The sequence below is a fragment of the Phyllobates terribilis genome, unplaced genomic scaffold, assembly GCF_046119375.1.
Source record: "Phyllobates terribilis strain yellow unplaced genomic scaffold, ASM4611937v1 Scaffold_4__5_contigs__length_816908805, whole genome shotgun sequence".
In the NCBI taxonomy this organism is placed as follows: Eukaryota; Metazoa; Chordata; class Amphibia; order Anura; family Dendrobatidae; genus Phyllobates; species Phyllobates terribilis.
In genome coordinates this window covers 677,675,262-677,687,919 of record NW_027362764.1, presented here as the reverse complement: position 1 = coordinate 677,687,919, position 12,658 = coordinate 677,675,262, and the positions used below count along the sequence as shown (strand labels likewise).

Here is a 12,658-nt window from a genome sequence, read left to right as displayed (position 1 = left end):
GTCACCTTCACTCTGACATTCACAGATCTATTCAACTCAAACTTTCCACATATGAAGTTTTAGATATATATATATTTAACCCAAAATTGTTGTATCCCAATTTATTAATGCGCATTGCCATATCAATTGAATATCTTTATATTTCTTTGAATATTCCCCAAGTACATATTATATAATATGAGAGTAAGTCACTGGAATTTCAGACACTTGAAAAAACTCTTGTCTTAGATTCTTTTTTCACTGGCTGTCCGGTCTTAAGTTACATCAGTTGAAAATAGAATGAATGGGATCCTATACTATTAGCTCAAAGTTCAAAGGCCGCAGCTGTCACACGTCATGCTGTAAAGCTACTTTAATTTGCACGAACACTTCATGCACAGAAAATATTAGCAACACAAAAGAATTAATAAGTATTATATATATATATTATAGTTCAACTAGATATATTGTCATTATTTTAAAATGTTATACACATAAAATCATGCAATTTTTTCACTTTCTGTGTGAATAAAGAAATAAATGCATTTTAGAGTTCTTTGATCAAATCCTGCTTTGGAATGAAAACTCTAAGGAAATATAAGAAAATAAAATTAAATATCAAATTCATACAGAAACAGAATTATTTAAATATCTTATACATATATTGGTTGGTTCTAATGTAATTCAAAATATTGCTACTTAAATTTATATATATGAAGTTCTAATTTATTAATTAATATATATAAATATATTTTATAAACGTATATATAAATACAATTATACGCAATCTCTACTTAGACAAGTGTATATATATATATATATATATATATATATATATATATATGAACTATTAGAAACTATGTAACTACAATTTTACTGTATAAGATTATAAATAAATATTGAGACATTGTATTACATTTTGATACAACATTGTAATTACAGTTTTTCCTTAGCCACTCCCTAAACCAAATCTTCTGTCTCTCTCAAATATCTCCAGGAACGCCCTATTTAGGAAAGACCTTTTTCTATCCTTCAAAACCTCAGAGAACTGCCTGTTCTTCTGTCCACATTCCATGACGTCACTGTGAGTTGGTCGTCTCACCTGTCTCTGTCCATCAGTTTCAGCCATTTTCCTTTTTAGAGAATCACAGTTCTGACTGAGAATTAACTCATTCTGTGGAGAGATGGATCTTTGCACTGGCTGATATGGCTTATAACATATATGAAATCTTCTGCGTATTTGATAGAGTTCACTATAGGGATGACTCAGTCTAGGAGAGTTTGATATTGGCTTTTGGTAAGATTTTACCTTTCCTGTTTTTATAAATTTAGCTTGATTTATTTTCTTTTCACGATTCTCATGTTTTCTAACAAAATCCAGCATCTGCGCACATTCAAATAATGAATTTTTTTGTGATGCCATAACTTGGGAAACTGAATTTAGGAATTTGAATTTTTGTACAAAAGTTGTTATCATATGTTGTACTTTTCCATTTTTGATGAGAGCTTTGTACAACCGTTCAAATATGGACATGAATGTATATGTACATTCCTTCCTACCAATCCTTAGTTTCTGCAGATCTTCTATGTTGGGAAAATCCTTTTTGACACAATAAATCAAATATCTTAATCTGTCCGAATCATTTTCCCATCCATTAGGAGAGTCATTTTCACAGGGCATTAAATGTAAACGTCTGGACAATGTCACAGGAATCCATATTTTAAATAATTGATTCCTCTCCTCATTGGATAAATCAAACTTATCAGAGAAGCTCTCAAATGTCTCTGAATTTCTGCAGGCATGGATTTTGACATCATATTTTGGCATGATTTTGTATAATTTCAGCAAATTTTTCCTCATTTTAATTTGGAGTTGAGCCTGGGTAATTCCAGAATTCTCTGATATTTTTAGTGGCTCTTGTACGTCCGTTCCTCCTACGTCACTCACGTCTCCTCCCACATCACCTAGTATATCGGTTTCTTGTATGTCAGTCATGTCTCCTCCCATGTCAGGTTTCTGTATGTCCGTCTCTTGGTCAGACCCAAGGTCACCTTCAGTTACAGACACGTGTCTTACTTCTTGTTCATTTTCCACATTACAGTCAGAATCAGTATCACCGTCTGACACTTCTACACTATTTTCCTGCTTAGAAATCTCTAACACAAGACTATGAAAAAAATCTACCAAATGTAGAATATTTCTCAATTTCTGTTTGTCTCTATTTACCAATTTAGAAGTTAACTGTAAATTCTGCAATTCACATTCTTTGTATAAACTGAGCCACAAAACGTCTATGTCATCTCCTACATTAACTTTGAAATTAATATTACTTTGTTTAGCAAAAGAAGAAATTATATCCATATTTTGCTTACCTTAAGATTCCTTGGCTTCTCTTTATCAGCACGTCCTGTCTTCAGTTCGTCTGATTCTTTTCCTGTGTGATTCTGTTCCTTGTTAGTACCTCTGCTTCCTGTCTTTCCTCAGTCTGTAGGTCCTTTCTGCTTCTCGTGACAAACTAGTGAACAACAGCTGTTCAGCTCGTCAGGACTTTCCCCTTGTTCACGGAAGAAATTCACTTACTTAATTTAAAAAACAAAAAAACAGGACTGGCTGGCTCACCATTGTAAAATAATACTCTTCCTGTATTATTTTTTTCTACTGAGGACTTCTCAAAGTATCAATATCACGATATTCTTATAAAAAAAGTATCTATTTATTCTTGGATTGTCCATTAAAAAGAATCAGATTGCAGCAGGTACATACAATAATTAGTTATAAAGTAATTGTCCATTTGTCCATAATTAGCTTAACTGTTGAGATTCACCCATCTTTCCTTGGATCCTGGCTGGTAAATCATGTCTTTGTCCAGCATGTGTCCAGGCCTACATGTCTTCTGCTTCTCAGCATGAAGATACTGTGTCTTGTGGGGTGGGCAGAGCAAGAGAGCACCTCGTTTCTGTACCATGGGCTTTTATAGCCAGTCGTATGGACACCTGTTCTACATATGGTAGTGAACCAAAAATACACACACAAATAGCGCATTTCAACTAGACACGATGGCTGAGGCATAGAACTCAGAAAAATGATTATCGATTAACATTCCAAATGAATTTCCATAATTAACCATTTAACAGAGACCGCCTGGGAATGCCAGGTGCTGTAGGCTTTTGCTTTTTCCTTCCTTCCACCAGCAGGGGGCACTCTCTTTTATGCCTTTTTTCCATTCCCTTTCACAAGTGCACACATTCATTCTCTTTTCTTTTTTTCATTTGCTTTCTCTCTTGCGCTATTTCATCTCTGCAAAATACCAGCATCCTTCTGATCACCGTGGGCCTCCAGCATTGTTGCTTATTTACTTTTAATACTAGGCTCCTTTTCACCAGGACCAGCGTCTCCCGGGTGGCTGGAGGCAACCACCGGTAACCCCAAGCAGAAGACCTTTGCAGGCAACACGACCCTCCCCCCTGAAGAGCAGCTCAAAGTCACAGGCAACCATCTCACCCTCTTCCTTCATTCACCCCTGGACGTCTCGCTCCGTCCCCAAGTTACGGGTCCAGCTTGCTCTTTCTGTCACATTACCGCGATGAAGGGTTTAGCCTGCAGGAGACCCAGCGCCGAGACATTTTTGAAGACACCTGATGCGGCGGGTGAATCACTGCTAAACAAACCACACCTGTAGGGACGGCACAGCCTTTGCATGGACCCTTCGGAGCCCGCCCCGTCACAGCCAGATTGCTCGCCACCAAGCGATCCTGAGAAAGACTGGCCGGGCGATGGATCAAACAGCATCTACTGGCCATACCACCTTGGATACGCCTGATCTCGTCTGATCTCGGAAGCAAAGCAGGGCTGGGCTCGGACAGTACTTGGATGGGAGACCTCCTGGGAACACCGGGTGCTGTAGACCATTTTGATGACGTTTTGCCCTACTGCCCAGCTCGGCTAGCATGGAACGGCGCCGTGCCGGACACCGACCTTAAGTAACTTAGATGATGGAAGCCCCAAGGCCTCGGAGCCAGTTGGCAGCTAAGTACGCTACCCCGCCGCCTTCACGCAGGCCTGACACCGAGCTCCTTGTCACGGCTAGGAGTGCTTTTTGACTCCGCAGCTCGCCGTGTGGAAATGATGGCGTTAAAAGCACCCGGGGCCGTGAAGGGGCCAGGCTTTCAGCAGGTGCCCAGGGAAGGTTTTGGATGCCGGCCGCCTAGCGAGGGCCAGCAGAAGTAACATGGTTCTCTGCAAAGAAGCTTGTGTAACCAAGCCAGATGGCTGCCAAAGAGCTAAACTCAGTGCAAGGAAGGCAAGGAAGGTGCGGAAGGAATTGGGGAAGGGGGGGTGATTCCTGCTAGGGCCCTGAAAACATAAAACAGGCAAGAGAGTCTGACGCATGGTGACGGAGAGGTTGTAGGGGCAGCTAGGGGGTGTTGTCACGTGCGAGCACGTGTGCATGCTGGCTTGTGTGTGAGAGTGCGCTTCCTAGGTGTGGCGTGCTGCAGACAGTCAAAGGGATTGTTCCCTTTCATTAAAAGTTAATCCCCGGCTGCAGCCTATTAGAAAGCAACTAACCGCGCTCTACTCACCCTACCCGGGTCTACCGGTGAGTCTCGCCTCTGCTCCCGGCCTGTGGCATTGGCCATGAAGCTGACGTTCCGTCGACAGTGCTGCAGCCGATCAGTGAGCTCAGCGGCTCTGAGTGGGGCGTTGAGTCTACAAGACCTTTTAAGGAAGCCAGCAAAAAAATTGAAGAAAAGGGAAAGCACAAAAGGACCTGGTCTTGCTGAGCACTGGAAAGGGCAGCCGGCAGCCAGACGTCAAAGTACAAAAGCAGCAAGGGAGAGGCTTGTCTCTGCCTACGGCCACACCACCCTGAACACACCTGATCTCGTCTGATCTTGGAAGCTCAGCAGTGTTGGGCCTGGTTATTACTTGGATGGGAGACTGCCTGGGAATACCAGGTGCTATTAGCTTTTGCTTTTTCCTTCCTTCCACCAGCAGGGGGCACTCTCTTTTATGCCTTTTTTCCATTCCCTTTCACAAGTGCACACATTCATTCTCTTTTCTTTTTTTCATTTGCTTTCTGTCTTGCGCTATTTCATCTCTGCAAAATACCAGCATCCTTCTGATCACCGTGGGCCTCCAGCATTGTTGGTTCTTTACTTTTAATACTAGGCTCCTTTTCACCAGGACCAGCGTCTCCCGCGTGGCTGGAGGCAACCACCGGTAACCCCAAGCAGAAGACCTTTGCAGGAAACACGACCCTCCACCCTGAAGAGCAGCTCAAAGTCACTGGCAACCATTTACCCTCTTCCTTCATTCACCCCTGGACGTCTCGCTCCGTCCCCAAGTTACGGGTCCAGCTTGCTCTTTCTGTCACATTACCGCGATGAAGGGTTTAGCCTGCAGGAGACCCAGCGCCGAGACATTTTTGAAGACACCTGATGCGGCGGGTGAATCACTGCTAAACAAACCACACCTGTAGGGACGGCACAGCCTTTGCATGGACCCTTCGGAGCCCGCCCCGTCACGGCCAGATTGCTCGCCACCAAGCGATCCTCAGAAAGACTGGCCGGGCGATGGATCAAACAGCATCTACTGGCCATACCACCTTGGATACGCCTGATCTTGTCTGATCTCGGAAGCAAAGCAGGGCTGGGCTCGGACAGTACTTGGATGGGAGACCTCCTGGGAACACCGGGTGCTGTAGACCATTTTGATGACGTTTTGCCCTACTGCCCAGCTCGGCTAGCATGGAACGGCGCCGTGCCGGACACCGACCTTAAGTAACTTAGATGATGGAAGCCCCAAGGCCTCGGAGCCAGTTGGCAGCTAAGTACGCTACCCCGCCGCCTTCACGCAGGCCTGACACCGAGCTCCTTGTCACGGCTAGGAGTGCTTATTGACTCCGCAGCTCGCCGTGTGGAAATGATGGCGTTAAAAGCACCCGGGGCCGTGAAGGGGCCAGGCTTTCAGCAGGTGCCCAGGGAAGGTTTTGGATGCCGGCCACCTAGCGAGGGCCAGCAGAAGTAACATGGTTCTCTGCAAAGAAGCTTGTGTAACCAAGCCAGATGGCTGCCAAAGAGCTAAACTCAGTGCAAGGAAGGCAAGGAAGGAATTGGGGAGGGGGGGGTGATTCCTGCTACGGCCCTGAAATCATAAAACAGGCTGGAGATTCTGACGCATGGTGACGGAGAGGTTGTAGGGGCAGATAGGGGGTGTTGTCACGTGCGAGCACGTGTGCATGCTGGCTTGTGTGTGAGAGTGCACTTCCTAGGTGTGGCGCGCTGCAGACAGTCAAAGGGATTGTTCCCTTTCATTAAAAGTTAATCCCCGGCTGCAGGCTATTAGAAAGCAACTAACCGCGCTCTGCTCACCCTACCCGGGTTTACCGGTGAGTCTCGCCTCTGCTCCCGGCCTGTGGTATTGGCCGTGAAGCTGACGTTCCGTCGACAGCGCTGCAGCCGATCAGTGAGCTCAGCGGCTCTGAGTGGGACGTTGTGTCTAGAGATGAGCGTTGTTCTACTCGAACTGTTTGCCAATCTCAAATTCGAGCTGTTTTGGGCGGTGTTCGAGCCGTTCGGCGAACACGAACAATTTGAGAAAAATTCGGCTATTCGAGGTTATGTTCGATAACTGTTCGTGCACCAAAATCATAACTGGATTTTTTCTCAGTAATGATGAAAATTAATGTTAATACGCAGTTTGAGTGTACAGCGGGGTGGGGGGAGGGGCAGGGGATGGATCTCTGCAGTAACAATGAAGATCTCCATTTTTTTTTCTCTTTCCCGCATTTGCAGTGGGGAGGTGCAATCTGTCAGCCTATCAGCAGCGCACACACGGAGCGAAGTGCTTTTTTTCACACAAGCAAGGGCATGTGTCATTGGCAGTGTATGTCACATGTCCTTGCCCTATAAGACCAAGCCATTTTCCCCGTCGCCACCATTTTCTCACTGCTGCAGCTGCGTGTTAGACGGCACCGCTGTTGCTGTGTGCGCTATACCTTGTTAATTTCAAGCCAATTTTCGCACAAATCTACAGATAGCTTGGGAGTAGGGAATAGTTGTGATTGCAGTCCTTTTAAGGACTAGGTTACAGATTTCCTACGACTTTTATCAGGCAGGTCTGTGCTCTTAAATAGATAGATTGTGGGAGTAAAGACTAATTGTAATTGGAGTCCTTTTCAGGACTAGGTTAAATCAGTTCCTATCAGTTTTTGCCAGGCAGGTCTGTGCCAGTGTTGTGCAAGTTTTTTTCACAGCATTTGGCTGAATCTAGCAAAGCTAATCCTTTTTGGCCTATTGCAGAGTGTGTTAGTCAGTGGAGTAGCCTATCTCTGTTGCAAGATATACCACCTGTGTATAGAATAAAAATTTTTTTACTGCACCTAGTGAACTAAAATCTTTTGGGCATAGCATCATTCTATTAGTCCATCTATACTGACCTCCATCAGGTTGCATATTGAATATAATTTTTTTCTGCATCTAGCTCTGAAAAATTATTGGGCTTCTAGCTGTGTGTGGGACTTGTTCTATTAATCCATCTATACAGACCTCCATCAGGTTGCACACTGAATATATTTTTTTCTGCATCTACCTCTGAAAAAATATTGGGCTTCTAGCTGTGTGTGGGACTTGTTCTATTAATCCATCTATACAGACCTCCATCAGGTTGCAAACTGAATATATTTTATTCTGCATCTACCTCTGAAAAAATATTGGGCTTCTAGCTGTGTGTGGGACTTGTTGTATTAGTCCATCTATATTGACCTCCATCAGGTTGCAAACTGAATATATTTTTTTCTGCATCTACCTCTGAAAAAATATTGGGCTTCTAGCTGTGTGTGGGACTTGTTCTATTAATCCATCTATACAGACCTCCATCAGGTTGCAAACTGAATATAATTTTTTTCTGCATCTACCTCTGAAAAAATATTTGGCCTTCTAGCTGTGTGTGGGACTTGTTCTATTAGTCCATCTATACTGACCTCCATCAGGTTGCAAATTGAATATAATATTTTTCTGCATCTAGCTCTGAAAAAATGTTTGGCCTTCTAGCAGTGTGTGGGACTTGTTCTATTAGTCCATCTATACTGACCTCCATCAGGTTGCAAACTGAATATAATTTTTTTCTGCATCTACCTCTGAAAAAATATTTGGGCTTCTAGCTGTGTGTGGGACTTGTTCTATTAGTCCATCTATACTGACCTCCATAAGGTTGCAAGCTGAATATAATTTTTTTCTGCATCTACCTCTGAAAAAATATTTGGCCTTCTAGCTGTGTGTGGGACTTGTTCTATTAGTCCATCTATACTGACCTCCATCAGGTTGCAAATTGAATATAATATTTTTCTGCATCTAGCTCTGAAAAAATGTTTGGCCTTCTAGCAGTGTGTGGGACTTGTTCTATTAGTCCATCTATACTGACCTCCATCAGGTTGCAAACTGAATATATTTTTTTCTGCATCTACCTCTGAAAAAATATTGGGCTTCTAGCTGTGTGTGGGACTTGTTCTATTAATCCATCTATACAGACCTCCATCAGGTTGCAAACTGAATATATTTTTTTCTGCATCTACCTCTGAAAAAATATTGGGCTTCTAGCTGTGTGTGGGACTTGTTCTATTAATCCATCTATACAGACCTCCATCAGGTTGCAAACTGAATATAATTTTTGTCTGCATCTACCTCTGAAAAAATATTTGGGCTTCTAGCTGTGTGTGGGACTTGTTCTATTAGTCCATCTATACTGACCTCCATAAGGTTGCAAACTGAATATAATTTTTTTCTGCATCTACCTCTGAAAAAATATTTGGCCTTCTAGCTGTGTGTGGGACTTGTTCTATTATTCCATCTATACTGACCTCCATCAGGTTGCAAATTGAATATAATATTTTTCTGCATCTAGCTCAGAAAAAATGTTTGGCCTTCTAGCAGTGTGTGGGACTTGTTCTATTAGTCCATCTATACTGACCTCCATCAGGTTGCAAACTGAATATATTTTTTTCTGCATCTACCTCTGAAAAAATATTGGGCTTCTAGCTGTGTGTGGGACTTGTTCTATTAATCCATCTATACAGACCTCCATCAGGTTGCAAACTGAATAAATTTTTTTCTGCATCTACCTCTGAAAAAATATTGGGCTTCTAGCTGTGTATGGGACTTGTTCTATTAATCCATCTATACAGACCTCCATCAGGTTCCAAACTGAATATATTTTTTTCTGCACCTACCTCTGAAAAAATATTGGGCTTCTAGCTGTGTGTGGGACTTGTTCTATTAATCCATCTATACAGACCTCCATCAGGTTGCAAACTGAATATAATTTTTTTCTGCATCTACCTCTGAAAAAATATTTGGGCTTCTAGCTGTGTGTGGGACTTGTTCTATTAGTCCATCTATACTGACCTCCATATGGTTGCAAACTGAATATAATTTTTTTCTGCATCTAGCACTGAAAAAATATTTGGCCTTCTAGCAGTGTGTGGGACTTGTTCTATTAGTCATCTATACTGACCTCCATCAGGTTGCAAATTCAAAATAATTTTTTGTCTGCATCTACCTCTGAAAAAATATTGGGCTTCTAGCTGTGTGTGGGACTTGTTCTATTAATCCATCTATACAGACCTCCATCAGGTTGCAAACTGAATAAATTTTTTTCTGCATCTACCTCTGAAAAAATATTGGGCTTCTAGCTGTGTATGGGACTTGTTCTATTAATCCATCTATACAGACCTCCATCAGGTTCCAAACTTAATATATTTTTTTCTGCACCTACCTCTGAAAAAATATTGGGCTTCTAGCTGTGTGTGGGACTTATTCTATTAATCCATCTATACAGACCTCCATCAGGTTGCAAACTGAATATAATTTTTTTCTGCATCTACCTCTGAAAAAATATTTGGGCTTCTAGCTGTGTGTGGGACTTGTTCTATTAGTCCATCTATACTGACCTCCATATGGTTGCAAACTGAATATAATTTTTTTCTGCATCTAGCACTGAAAAAATATTTGGCCTTCTAGCAGTGTGTGGGACTTGTTCTATTAGTCATCTATACTGACCTCCATCAGGTTGCAAATTCAAAATAATTTTTTGTCTGCATCTACCTCTGAAAAAATATTTGGCCTTCTAGCAGTGTGTGGGACTTGTTCTATTAGTCCATCTATACTGACCTCCATCAGGTTGCAAACTGAATATAATTTTTTTCTGCATCTAACTCTGAAAAAATATTTGGCCTTCTAGCAGTGTGTGGGTCTCATTGTATTAGGCCATCTATACCAAGCTCCACCAGCTTTTTAATTAATAATAATTTTTCGCTGCATCTAGCCCTGAAAATAATTTTTCTTCCCAATAGTGGTAGCAATAGAAATATGGGGCGCGCTCCTGGCTTACAAAAATATACGCTTCATAACAAAAAACACCAGCTTAGCGCACTGCATTAATAAGATGGCATCATCGTCTCTCCCAGTGCTAGGCCTACTACCCAGGCTAGCATTCCTGTGCTTAAAACACAATGTATGGGTCCGCGCTAGCCACTATGCTGAGGGGTCTAAAGCTGCTGCTAACGCTTTATAACAATTCAATTGGCAGATTTTCACAGAGCTCTTCCACAATGCCCACCCATCGGGACAACAGTTGCCCACCTTCCCTATGGGATCTAGTGGCGAATAGTTGATGCCATTAATCAGAGCGTCAGTGGCCCCGTCGACGTGGCAAGCATACGTTAAGGCATGGGAAGAGTGGACACGACTAGTAGCAGGCAGACGGGTTGACCAATGTGAACAAGCCAGATCACAAGTCACCATAGAATTTCTCCACCAGCTAATGATGAGGGGCATATCAGGGGCGTCAGCGCAGCGGTGTCTGACCGGAGTAGCATTTCACTTCCAACTACTGAATTGGGGAGATGTGACAAAGATTCATCATCAGACAATCCATAAAAGGGTGGAAAAGGGGTCAGCCAAGTCAGGAGTGTAGACGTCCCGTCCCGTGTCACTAAAACTGATTTCTCACATCATATCCCTAACACCATTAACATGACACTCACAATTTGAAGCAACACTACTGTCTACTGCATTTGTGATTGCCTTCTTCGGGGCGCTATGCATAAGCGAATTAGTCCCTCAATCCAAAATTAGCACCAGTGGAGGCTTATTACACCAGAACGTAGTCATAGGCAATAATGCAATACGTCTACGCATACACAAATCGAAAATGGTTCCAGCGGGCAGGGGCACTTGGGTACTTCTACAACCCACAAACGGTACACTGAGTCGGGTAACAATAGTAAAACCATATCTAACCATCAGATCACAAAGTAATTTGTTCCTATCACACATTGATGGGACGCCATTATCAAGATACCAGTTCCAAGCTATATTTAATAAATGCATAACATCGGCAGGGAACCACCCCAAAGATTACGGGACACACTCATTCCGCATAGGCGCGGCCACAGAAGCAGCAAGAGCAGGACTGTCAGAAACGGAAGTTCAGAGGATAGAGAGATGGTGATCCACGTGTTTGGCAAGATACATAAGACCGGACTTGTTATCCTAACGTGGTTTGTTTCTTTTACAGGTGATGCTAAGCCAACAGTGTGGGTGATAGGCCACTCGTATATATATTGGGCAGATTAAAGGGCGAAAGTCCGCCCAGGCGGGAGGAAATTACACATATTTCAACTGGAGAGGTATTAGAGGCCTGCTATGTCCACAGGTACTAATGGAGGTAATCAAGGTAGGGAGAGAGGCAAGATGTCTGGTCATCTTAGTTATACAGGCCGGGGGAAACAACCTAGGTCATCACAAGTGCGCATAACTAATGGCAATAATGAAACTAGACACTGAGCGCTTCAGAGAATTTTTCACAAAACTAGCTATAGTATGGTCAGAGATTGTGCCGATAGCGGTATGGCAAGGTGCGCGAGACATCACGGCCATCGAACGGACAAGGCGGGTAATAAATATTCGGATGGCAAAATTTAGAAGAGACAGAGGCGGTGTAGTGGTACGACACCGACAACTGGAAGGAGATAAAGCAGGCCTCATACTGCCCGACGGTGTTCACTTAATGGATATTGGACTGGACATATTCCTGTCAGGACTCCAGGACGGAGTGGAACAAGCGTTAAGAGTGATGGGTGGGGGTCAGAGTCCTGCATACGAGTACGCAGGATCCTCCGTGGCCTGGAAATAGAAAGGACATGTTGGAGAGTTACACTTGTTGGCCAAGTTGCCGGAGTGGAGACCCAGGGCATGCTGCAACAAGCTGAATTATTTTAGAAATAAAATGTCTTTCTAATGGAATGAGTATAAAGAGTTAATAAAGCTGTGACCGATCCTCACCCATCCAGTTGTAAGAGTTACATTATTGTATTGTCAAGGAAAGGGGGGCGGTAGGGGGGCTGAGCGTCTGGGTTTGGTTGGGGGTCCCCACAGTCTGCCTAGGCTAGATGCATTTAAAAATTCTTATTAGATACACAGGCTGTGCAGCTTGCTTCGCAGCTGGGCTACTACGCCCAAAGTATTGCCTAGGCTAGATGTAGTTAAAAATTCTACGCTGACTAGCAGACACTGAAGATTTGGAGCAGACCTCTGAGTAAACAGCTCTTCAGACTCAATCATCTGTGTTACCCCAAGCCATAGTGTATGTAGTTTCTTACAGTTAAAAGGGGGGCGGAGC

The 12,658-nt window shown here is 43.1% G+C and overlaps 3 pseudogenes; all 3 read left to right on the top strand.

Moving 5' to 3' along the window:
• Positions 1–3,767: 3,767 nt before the first annotated feature.
• Positions 3,768–3,887, top strand: LOC141267520 (5S ribosomal RNA; annotated as a pseudogene).
• Positions 3,888–4,828: 941 nt separating this feature from the next.
• Positions 4,829–4,947, top strand: LOC141269565 (5S ribosomal RNA; annotated as a pseudogene).
• Positions 4,948–5,567: 620 nt separating this feature from the next.
• LOC141268188 (5S ribosomal RNA) lies at positions 5,568–5,687 on the top strand (annotated as a pseudogene).
• Positions 5,688–12,658: the final 6,971 nt, after the last annotated feature.